Genomic DNA, 12,105 nt, shown 5'->3' on the forward strand with positions numbered 1-12,105 from the left:
TTTTGTTAGTCATTTTATGTCCAATCTAGGAAAACAGCATTGAGAGGTAGTCAAGTGCATCATAAGATATTTGAGAGGTACTTCTAGTTTGAAGCTCACATTTGGAGGTCGAAAGCTAATTCTTGTTGGGTATACTGATTCAGATATGACAGGAGATCTAGACAACAGAAAGTCTATTTTTGATTACTTGATGACATTTGCAGGTGGTGCAGTATCTTGGCAGTCAATATTGCAGAAGTGTGTTGCAGTTTCTACAACTGACGTAGAGTATATTGCAACAGTAGAGGCTTGTAAAGAGATGTTGTGGATGCAGCGCTTTATATAGGAGCTTGGCTTCAAGCAACAAAGATATGTGATATACTGCGATTATCAGAGTGCTATTCACTTTCGTACGAATGCTACATTTCATTCTAGAACAAAGCATATAATATGAGGTATCCTTGAATGAGAGATGCTTTGAATGATGAATTGTTTGAGCTTGAGAAGATACATATTGATCATAATGGATCCAATATGTTGACGAAGAATCTACCAAGAGAGAAACTTGAGTTTTTTCGTTTCACCACGGGAATGACAAGTTCCTCCACAAAGTGAAATAAGGGGAGATTCGTTGGGTTATTTACTTTGTGATGGCCCAAGGCCCATTAGGTCTAAATCAATTTTTTTTTTTTTTTTTTAAATAACCTTGCAGCCGTCGGTCAGTTGGATGTAGCACACAAACTAAGAGATTAAAATGGCAGAAAAATTAGACTTTTTGGCAATTCGACTAGCAACGTTTTTCAGCTATTTGGGGATCAATACGTGGTCCGATCGAGCTAAAATTTTGACGGTGTTTTCTTGACACAGGGTCTTCAATCTAAACAGTGGAGATTTTCTTTGGAGCTACCTACAGTCGGATACCGTGGGTAATTGGTTGCCAATTCAAGTGAGATATTTCTAATTTTATTCTCCCCAATTTGTTGCCGTTTGTTGCCAAGATTGTTGATCTTGAGATATTTGCTGTATATGCCTCTAGTTGTGATTAGGGAGAAGTCATTGTAACCCATTATTGATTAAAGTGGAGATTTTGACTTCGGTCTGTGGTTTTTTATTCCTCACATTGAGGGGGTTTTTCTACGTTAAAATTGCTTGTGTCCTTACTTGATTATTATTGTTATTGCTAGTTGATTAGTATTCTATTAGATTCACACAAAAGTGAGATAATTGATTTAAAAATATAGTGTTTATCCCAACATGTATTGCCTTCATTGAATGTGAGTTGATACTTGGTTGAAGGTTTGATTTATTTTGCTTTGGAAAACATTTCTTTTTCTTTTTCCAAAGAATTATTAATAGGTGTAGTAGAGGGTTTTGTTAAAGCGATAAAAAACAAGCAAAACTTTCTTTTGTACTCAAACTTCCTTTTATGCATCATGAAGGTTTTGTTAATTGTAAGGGGAAAAAAGAGACAAAACAAGCTTAATTTTTTCCCATGCATTATTTAAATGTGCTGATAGACTCTTTGGTATGTTCCTCTTCTGTGTGTTGATGTTTTATTCTCTATGTACTTTATTCTCCATTACTTTTTACTTTGTTTTTCTTTCCATTTTCTCTTAAGGTATGTCCCTCTCTTCTTATTCTTTTGTTGTTCTTTTTCTCATAATTTATTGTCATAAATAAACAACTACTGATAGTTATAAACTATCACTGTCTAGTGTACTATGACCAAGTCATCATTGTCATTAATTGACTCAAGATTTTGATATTTCTGTAGTGGTCGTACAAATATTAACGATATTGAAAATTTTGCAGGGTCACAAAATGATATATGAAATTTTATTGTCAACAATATCTTGACTATGAGAATGTCTTGAGTCAACAAAATATAATGTCATATGTTGAGTGACAACTAGGAGGGTAAGAAACCGAACCGAACCGAACCGATTCGAGTTGAAATTGTTTATGTTATAATTCAAAATGAACTGAATTGAAATGATTGGTTTGATTCAATCCTGGTTTACCCAAACCAAAGCAATCAGAAATTAGGGTTTGCCACTCCCCTCCCCCCTCCCCCACTCTTACGTTTCTCTTTCTCTCGCATCTCTCTTTCTTTTGCAATCCCTCGTTGTCTCTCTATCTCTCTCACATCTCTTTTTCTCTATTTCTCTCGCATTCCATCTCTGTCTCTTTGTCTCTCACATCTCTGTTTCTCTGTTTCTCTCGCATCCCCTTTGTCTCTCTCTTTCATATCCCCCTCTCTGTTTCCTATTTCTCTCACATCCCTCTCTTTCTCTCTTCCTCACACAAAGAATAAAAAGAAGAAGTACCACGAAGATGTTTAGCAAGAACAAGGAGTAGAAGCAGTAGTTTACCATTTTGAAGAAGTTCAAATTCCCTCTCATATGTAGAAGAAGAACCGCTCTCTTTTAGGACTATGTGCTGAAGTCATTATTCAATTTTTTTTTAACTTTTTAATATTATATAGCACAAAAATTAAGTTTGACCTAATCTCACACGATTCGAATCGGATCAAGTCTTGTTCGTACATAACAGAACCCAGGTCAGGTTGAGTCAATTTTAAAGAAGTCGACCCAATCCAACCTATTTACTCCTCTATATTTGTTTACCACCAGAAAAGTGCATACTATTATGACCTTTTTACATTGTCAATTAAATACATCTCATCACAGTTTATTAAACATCAAAGAAATGATTATGATGATAGAAAATTTGTTTCTTGAACCTATTATTATACATGATTTCCATCTTCAACTAATCTTATTTCGACACAAAACAAGTACAAACATAAAAAGAACTTTCCATATATAACGATAAAGTTGATAACATTTTTATAAAGAAACTAAACACAAGGGAACTATCGAATATCCTTGAAAGGATAAATACAAAAAGAAACTAAATACAAGGAAACTATCCAATGTTCTCGAAGTAACAAATACAAGCAAAAAGCTCTATTTTCCTAAATGGTTTGAAATAAACTAAGTATTCCCAAATTGTTTAGGAAATTAATTAAATTTGCACACATTACTAGAGGGTTATTGAATGTTTAATCATGCATGAGTGTAGTTTGCAGGTGAGATATTTTGAAATGGATACGAGTGAGGAGGCTGGAGGACATGAAGAGATGATGGAGATTTACCATAAGGGTTTTGAAGAAGGGGAGAGTGATGATGTTGTGATATCAATCGAAAAAATGTTCATGAAACTACCTCCTATCAATTTAGAATGTTTCATATATCAAGTTCCCAAATTGCACTGCAAGATGAATGACACAAGCCTATACACCTCAACTCATTTCAATTGGTCCTTTCCACCATGGCCAACAAGAATATAAAGCTGTAGAACAATATAAGCTTCAAGCTCTCAAAATATATCTATCTCGTATAAATGTGAGAGTTGGGGAGGTCATGAATATTGCTGGAAGATGGGAGGAAACAGCTCGTAGTTGCTGCGCAGAGCCTATAGACATGAACAGTGAAGACTTTGTAAAAATGATGCCCTTCGATAGTCGTTTCATATTGGAGTTTATGAAGTCAACAATTTGTGAAAAGAGATATTTGGGTGAAAGTGAGACTGATTTGGATGGATGATATACTTCTATTGGTTTAATGTACGATTTAAAACGGACGTGGCTATGTTTGAGAATCAACTTCCTTTTTTCGTTCTTCAAGAATTATTTGAACTATCATTATTTCGACAAAACAAATTAACAAACCTCCACCTATCTACTTTATGGCATTGATAGTAGAGTTGTTTATAGCAAGCACGACTGGACAATATGGGTTTCGTTATAATGTGGTAGACAATACACACAAGGTAAGACACTTGGTACATTTATTAAGATTCTACTACATCCCCTCACCTGAGACAGAGGGGTACAAGAAATTTAAGGAGACAGAATACAACAGATATTTTGATACCCCAACTATAATTAAACTTAGTGAGGCTGGTGTCAAAGAACAGAAGAAGCCAAGAGTTTGATGGATTACAGCTTTAAAAATGGGGTTTTGGAAATTCCACCTTTCATAATTCATATCAACTTTGAAATACAAATTCGAAACTGATTTTCCATGGCGGGGCGGATCAGAAGTTTATATTTTATTATCTTGCATTGTTAGATGACTTGATTAACACATAGAAAGACGTGAGTATATTTGTGAAGGAGAAAGACGTGAGTATAATGGTAAAATTAATTAAGGATCTACGTCTAAATGCCCCAACCTAATACAACCAAATATTACTACTCCAATTTGAGCAAAGATTTAAATGATTACTGCAACAAATGTTGGCACCGATCTATGACTTCACTAAGACGTGATTATTTCCACACTCCATGGGCTTCCATCTCCTTTATTGCTGCTACTATCCTGCTTATCCTTTACTTTACTTCAAATCCTATTCTCTATTACATTTATTTTTCACGATTAATATAAATTTGATTTTTGGTTTGCGCTTGTATTATTAATTTTTCCATATGTGATATATTTGTTATATTTATGTACCCAAGATGTTCTTTTTCAAGATGAGTCGATGCTGTTAAATTATAAACTACTTTTGTTAGGATTTTCAGGTTGCAAAGTCAAGCCTCCTTTTGTTAGATAGTTGAGCTTTGTTAGAGGATTCTTGTTAGCTAATTTTAGTATTGATCAATAGATATACAGAAAATCATCTGTTCAAATTTGGTTCTTTACATTCGCTGTCATATACAGAAAATCATCCATTCAGATCTTGTTCTTTACATGGTATCAAAGCCTTGCTAGCTGGTTTCTTCTTCTTCTCTGCCATCGCTGTCGTCCAGTCATCACACTAGTGTCATCCACCCAGACCCTCGATCCTGTCTGTAGCCACTGTGAAAAACTCGACCCTCAATCCCCATTGTGAAAAACTTGACCCTGATCCTCATTTCTCGGTCTAGAACTCGACCCTAGATCCCTGATCAAGAACTCGACCCTTGATCCCCGTTTCCCGATCTAGAACTCATCCCTCGATCCCTTATTTTTTATTTTGGTTTTTTTTCCTTTGACTCATACTGCTATATTTTTTTTCTCCTTGTTATAAATGGAGAAAAATGAAATTTTTCGTTCTACCAGCACAATCCTTAATGGCATTAATTATATTACCTAGACCTATCAAATGAAGAGTTTCTTGATTGATCGTAAATCATGGCGAGTGGTAACAGGTGATGTCGTTATGCCTGTCAAAGGAGCCACTAAAAAAGACAGTAAATTTATGGACATAATAGAAGACTGGGACAACAAGAACCATTAGATAATCACCTGGTTGGGTAATACCTTCATTCCATCCATTCACACTCAATTTGATGTGTTCAACACAGCTAAAGAACTTTGGGATTTTCTATCTGGACGATTCCAAACCGTGGGTCTTGCCCACTACTATCAGCTTTATACTACTCTAGTTGGCATAAGTCAGGAGATCGGCCAATCCGTGAATGAGTATCTTGCTATTCTTCAACCTATTTGGACTCAATTAGACCAGACTAAGATCAATTCGGATCATCTACAACTTATCAAGGTCCTTATAGGGCTTCGTCTTGAGTATGAGTCTGTTCATGCTGCCTTGTTACACTATAGTCCACTACCATCTCTTGATGCAACGATTCAAGAAATTCTCTTTGAGGAAAGATGACTTGGGTTAGTCTCCTCTCCTTCCTCGGACGTTGCTCTCGCAACCAGCCATTCACGATATCCAACTGAGTCAAATTTTTGCAAGAACTGCAACCAGCATTGTAACAGGTTTTCCAGTTGTCCTACCATTGAATGCAGATACTACCACAAAAGAGGTCATATCCTGGACAACCAAATCACCTCGGCCTCCAAAATACATCAATCAATCCAAGAATTCCCCCAAGCATGGTTCTTCATCTGTCATGGCAGCTACCACTGCCTCAGATGTGGTACCCTCCAATCCTCCATTATCCAGATCAGTGATCTTCAGGACTTGTTGAAACAGGTGCTCTCTCCCTAACTCTTCTGCATTTTCCCTCACACCAGGTACATCTTGGCTCCGTGATTCAGCCTGTTGCAATCACATGACCTCGAATATGGCCTTACTGTCTTCCTCCGCTCTTGTACAATCCCTGCCTCTGGTATACTCTACTGATGGTAACCACATGCCTATTTCACATGTTGGGACTATAAGTACACCGAGTACTAGTCTATCCACTACTTATCACGTCCCACACTTGACTTTCAATCTTGTCTCTGTTGGACAATTGTGTGACCTGGGATTAATTGTTCTCTTTTCCTCTCATGGTTGTCAGGTTCAGGATCCGCGGACGGGTCAGATGGTTGGCACAGGTTGCAAGGTGGGAAGATTATTTGAGCTCACGTCCCTTCAGCTCCTGTTATGCCATTTGTGTCTGCAGCTGTCACAGATATCGTTACGTATCAGTGGTACCTTCTTCTTCACCATGTGTCATCTAACAAACTTCGTAGCCTAATTTTTGTCGATACCTTAAGTAATGCCTCTAAATTTCGTTCATTTGATTGTTCACATTGCAAACTGGCAAAACAGTCTGCTTTGTCATTTCCTACTTCAACATCTCTCTGTGATAAACCATTTGGCCTTGTTCGTTCCGATGTTTGGGGCCCTACTCCCACCCCTATAATAAATAATTATCGGTATTTTATTTTATTCATTGATGACTACTTCCATTTTACTTGAATATATTTTCTTAAGAATCGTTCAACTTTAACCTAAATTTACATGGAATTTTCTAAAATGATTCAAACTCAGTTTTCTCAAACCATCAAAATTCTTTAGACTGACAATGCCATGGAGTATAAAGACTCCTACCTGCTTTCCTTCCTAACTCAACAGGGCACTCTTGTCCAATGCTCATGTTCTTATACCTCTCAACAAAATGGTCGGGCTAAAAGAAAGCATCGCCATATTCTTGACTCTATCTGTGCACAACTTCTCTCTACATCTTGTCCTCTAAAGTTTTGGGGAGAAGTTGCACTCACATATGTCTATATTATCAACCGTCTTCCCTCTACTGTTCTCCACAATGTGTCTTCTTTTAAGCGATTATATGGCATTTCACCCTTTTATTCTCTTTTCAAAGTTTTTTGTTGTACCTACTTTGTTTTACTTCATCCCCATGAACATTCCAAACTTGAATCTCGGGCTCGCCTATGTTGCTTTCTTGGTTATGGAATTGAACATAAGGGATTCCAGTGTTGGGACCCCATATCCAATCGGTTATATATTTCTCGCTATGTCACCTTCTGGGAACATCCTATGTTTTCTAGTATTTCTTCCTTTCATGCCTCCCTTGTTGGTACCCAATCATTTTTCACTAGTCCTACCACAAATCTATTTCCTGCCTGTGAATATTCATCTGAGTCTTCCACTCCACCCTGGATTTCAGATCCCACTCCATTCATTCCAGGGCATGTGTCTTCCATCCCACTCGTCCCAGAGCTCGATCAGTTTTCTCCGTCTACTGCATTCCCGGACTTGCCATCTGTCCCTGATGCTGATCATGATTCTGCACCTGTTCGTTGGTCTGTTCGGGTAAGAGAAACTCCACAGTATCTACAGGACTATCTTTGTCTTTCCATTACTATGACCTTAGTTGAACCAAAGGCCTATCATGAGGCTTGTTCTAACCCTCTTTGGCAGCAAGTTGTGGATGAGGAACTTCAGGCATTAGATAAGACTCACACTTGGGAGTATATTGATCTACCACCTGACAAGAAACCTATTGGATGTAAATGGATCTATAAAATCAAGACCCGCTCTGATGGATATGTTAAGCACTATAAGGCTAGTCTGGTGGCCAAATGGTATTCATAGGAAAATGGTATTGATTATGAGGAAATTGTTGGATTTTATATCCTAAAACTCCTAGTTTGTAAACAATAGAACTTATTCTGAAAAATTCAATAAGTTGTTATTGAATAGATGTTTTTCTTACTAGTAATCCAATAAACCTAAAGTCCCTTGACTATTACATGAGTACTTGAACTTTATGTGGAGACATAAAAGTCGATTAGATTCGAGTAAATAGTCAAAATGATCTATAGTATATGAATAAGGTTGGGTGTCTTATTCTGGTAACACTATTGGATGTTGCCTGCTCTGTAATTGTTACAAAGAGTTGTAAAGTGCTACAAACGAACTGATCCTAATTCGTACATTTTATGACATGAAGAGTGGGGGCATCACTATGCAAAAGGGTTTGTACAAGATCGGACAATAAGTCACTCTTACTTTATAATATTGTTTACTGTTTAAAACTGGCTATTTCAAAGCGATGACCTAGTAACTTGACATTAATCCTAAGCTAACTACGAACTCCTTTTTATTCAGGATTATACTTAGATTTTCATAGGTGAGGGTTGGCTCAACAGCGCCGACTCAATAAACTCTCATTTCAGGGGTAAGACCAGATAGATAGCTGGGGACATAGGGTGCAAGAAGGAATTCAATCCTACCAACTATTTAGGGATAGTAGAGAGGTTGTTCCCTTAAGTGCTAATTCTGGGTCTTGAATAAGGGGCACCACCCTCTCACTGGCCTGAGAGGGACTCAGTTTGTTGATTGGATCACAAATCAATTATTCAAAGATTAGTGAGACTTAAGGAACAAGAGGTAATCTCGGGGGTAAAATAGAGATTTGACCAAACCATTATTACAAACAATCAATGAAGGGTTAACTTACTAATCATGGTTATATCGAGTGGATATAATATATCTATAGTGAGGGGGATTCAACTATGGGCTTTAATGGAGTGAGCCATTAGTTAACAAATGGGGGTTAATTCGGTCTAATGAGTTTAATCAATTAATCTCGGATCGTTGGAGCCCATGATCTGTAGGTCCACGAGGTCCCCCTACTAGCTCGTAAATAGATTAGCTTTAAAGTAGCGTGATAAGTTAATTTGAAACGTTCAAATTAGAATTAAAGGTATTAGTAATTATATGAGATATAATTACACATTTAGTTTTAAGAATTAAACAGAATTGGAGAATTAATATTTTCATATGATTTAAATATATGAAGGTGAATTTGTATAAAATTATTTTAATATTTGATATTAAATTAATTAGAATTATTTAAATTGTTTAAATAATTATATATTAATTTTATTAGAAAAATTAATTTATGAAATTAATTTATAAAATTAATAATTTTTATTTTTGAAATCAAATTATTTTTCTAAAATCAAATTTGGAATTTGAAAATGAAAAATATACAAAATGGAAAAAGGGTATTTTCCATCATCATCTTCAAGTTGCTCACCCATAACCCACCATCATAATGCTTCAATTACTCCAAGCATGAGCTGCATCTCATGCAGCCATCTTCATTGCATGATTGTCTGCAATATATTGAGAAGATTGGAGTTAATTTGAGGCATGCAATCTGAAGAATTTGTGCTAAAAAAAATTCGTGTGAAGAAAGTGTTCTTCAAGTGGGTTGCTACTGTGAGCTCTTCTCCAAATTCCCTTCATTCAAGCTTATTTTGAGTCCCACAACTCAATCTAGAGCATCAAGAGAATAGTGGGGAAGATCTTGGGGTGGTCTACAGCGAGATTTGGAGAAAGTTGCAGCTGAAAATCGAGATTTCAAGAGGACTCCAAAGGTATGACTTGAAACCCTCCTATTTCTGCAATAGCATTTAGTTTCTGCCAAAATTAATGAATTAGAGTGCTTATTGATCCTTGTTGCTTTCGCTGCTTGCTAATATAATCCAACAGAAACATTTGCTCCAATTGCACGAATGATGTCTGTCCGGAGTCTATTAGCCATAGCAGCTGCCAGGCAGTGGCTCTTTCTTCAAATGGATGTTAAGGATGCCTTCCTCAATAGCACATTGTCTGAGCAAGTGTATATGCAACCACCACCTGAAGTACCTTCTCCACCAAACAAGGTCTGTCTCTTTCACCGTGCATTATCTAGCCTCAAGCAAGCTTATCGTTTCTGGTTTGCAACCTTCAGTTCTACAGTTACTCAGCTTAGATTTATCTCCAGTGCACATAATTCTACTTTGTTTACTTTGAAAAATCTCGTGGACTTGTTCTTCTTCTGTTATTTGTGGATGATATGATCATTACTGGCTATGATCCTCAGACTATCTCGGATCTCTGACACTATCTAGGAGAACATTTTGAGATGAAAGATCTGGAATCACTCAGTTACTTCCTTGGTCTTCAGGTTTCATCATGTTCTGATGGATACTACCTATCTCAAGTGAAGTATGCATCAGATATGTTAGCTCGTTCAGGTATCACTGATTCTGCCATAGCAGTGACATCGTTGGATTCCAATGTCCGCCTGACCTCTTTTGATGGTGTTCCCCTCTAGGATCCAACACTGTATAGACAACTAGTTGGTAGCCTTATATATTTAAAAGTAATTCGTCCAGACATAGCTTATGCAGTTCATATTATCAGTCAAATCATGTCTAATATCCGCACTATCCACTTCACAATCATCCTTCATATTCTGCGTTATGTTAAAGGTATGCTAGGACATGGACTTCAATTCTTCTCTAAATCATCATTGGGTCTGTCTTGATATTCTGACGCTAATTGGGCGGGTGATCCTATGGATAAATAGTTTACCACAGGTTATTATTTTTATTTGGGTGATTCTTTCATCTCTTGGCGAAGTAAGAAACAAACAGTTGTTTCTCAATCCAGCACTGAATCGAAGTATCGTGCAGTTGCTGATGCAACCTCAGAGGTTTTGTAGTTGCGCTGGCTCTTGGCTGACATGGGGGCTCCGCAAAATTCTACCACTATTCTTTACTGTGACAATCATAGTGTCATTCAGATATCACATAATGATGTTTTTCATGAATAGACAAAGCACATAGAGACTGACTGCCATTTTGTCCACCATCATCTTCAAAACATTATTTTGCGCCTTCAATCCATATCTACAATTGAGCAACCGGCCGAAATCTTCACCAAAGCCCTTCCCTCTGGACGCTTTCTTCAACTACTGTGCAAACTTAAGTTGGTTTTGTTGGGTTTTATATCCTAAAATTCGTGGTTTGTAAACATTAAACTTATTCTGAAAATTCAAAAAGTTGTTATTGAATATATATGAATTGTTTATTTTGTTTTAGAAATAAATCCAACAAACTAAAAGATCCATAACTATTATATGAGTACTTGAACTTTATGTAGAGACATAGAAGTGGATCAGGTTCGAGTAAATAGTCAAAATGATCTATAGTATATGAATAAGGTTGGGTGCCTTATTCTGGTAACACTATTGGATGTGACCTGCTCTGTAATTGTTAAAAAGAGTTGTAAAATACTACAAACTTATAATAATTAAGTCTCATTTGTTAAATCAATGTGAAATATAACATTAACATGAAAATGTAGGATAGTATATGATAATTAAGTCCCATTTGTTAAACTTATAACACGAAAATGTAGGATAGTATATGATAAATCAATGTGAAATATAAACTTATTGAATCTATATATATATATATCAAAATCTTAAATCCTGTTTGGTAACCATTTCGTTTTTAGTTTTTTTTTTTTTTTTAATTAAGCCTATAAATATCTCTTTCATCCTTAAATCTCTTGCTTTGATATCTACTTTTACCCATATTTTAAAAAATCAAGTCAAAATTTGAAAACTAAGGTCCCATTTGTTAGCCATTAATCTTTTTAGTTTTTTATTTTGAAAATTAAGTCTATTTCATCCACATTTTTTATAATAATTTGTATATTTCTTGAGTACAATTATTGAATTTTTAGCCAAATTCCAAAAACAAAAGCAAGTTCTTGAAAGCTGCTTTTTTTAATTTATAAAATGTGACTTGGATTTTAACACCATTGATGAAACATAGATAAGAAAGAAAAAATTTTGGAGGTGAAAGTAGTGTGCATAAGCTTAATTCTTAAAAACAAAAACAAAAAACAAAATGGTTACCAAACAGGCCTAGATAAAGTAGTTTTTTTAAAACTTATTTTTGTTTTTGGAATTTGGCTAAGAATACAACTCTCTGTTTGGTAACCATTTCCACAGTTTGGTCCTACCCGTGGAAAGGATCGGGTTTATTTTTGAAATCCGAAAAAAGGAGCAACGCAATGGAGGGTCAAAGGAGATTT

At 36.0% G+C, this 12,105-nt stretch overlaps 1 pseudogene; it reads left to right on the forward strand.

Moving 5' to 3' along the window:
- The first annotated feature begins 3,464 nt into the window (after nucleotides 1-3,464).
- On the forward strand, nucleotides 3,465-4,425 carry LOC120084665 (UPF0481 protein At3g47200-like; annotated as a pseudogene).
- Nucleotides 4,426-12,105: the final 7,680 nt, after the last annotated feature.

The sequence above is a fragment of the Benincasa hispida genome, chromosome 9 (genome assembly GCF_027475165.1).
Source record: "Benincasa hispida cultivar pf3 chromosome 9, pf3_genome.v1.1, whole genome shotgun sequence".
Taxonomy (NCBI): Eukaryota; Viridiplantae; Streptophyta; class Magnoliopsida; order Cucurbitales; family Cucurbitaceae; genus Benincasa; species Benincasa hispida.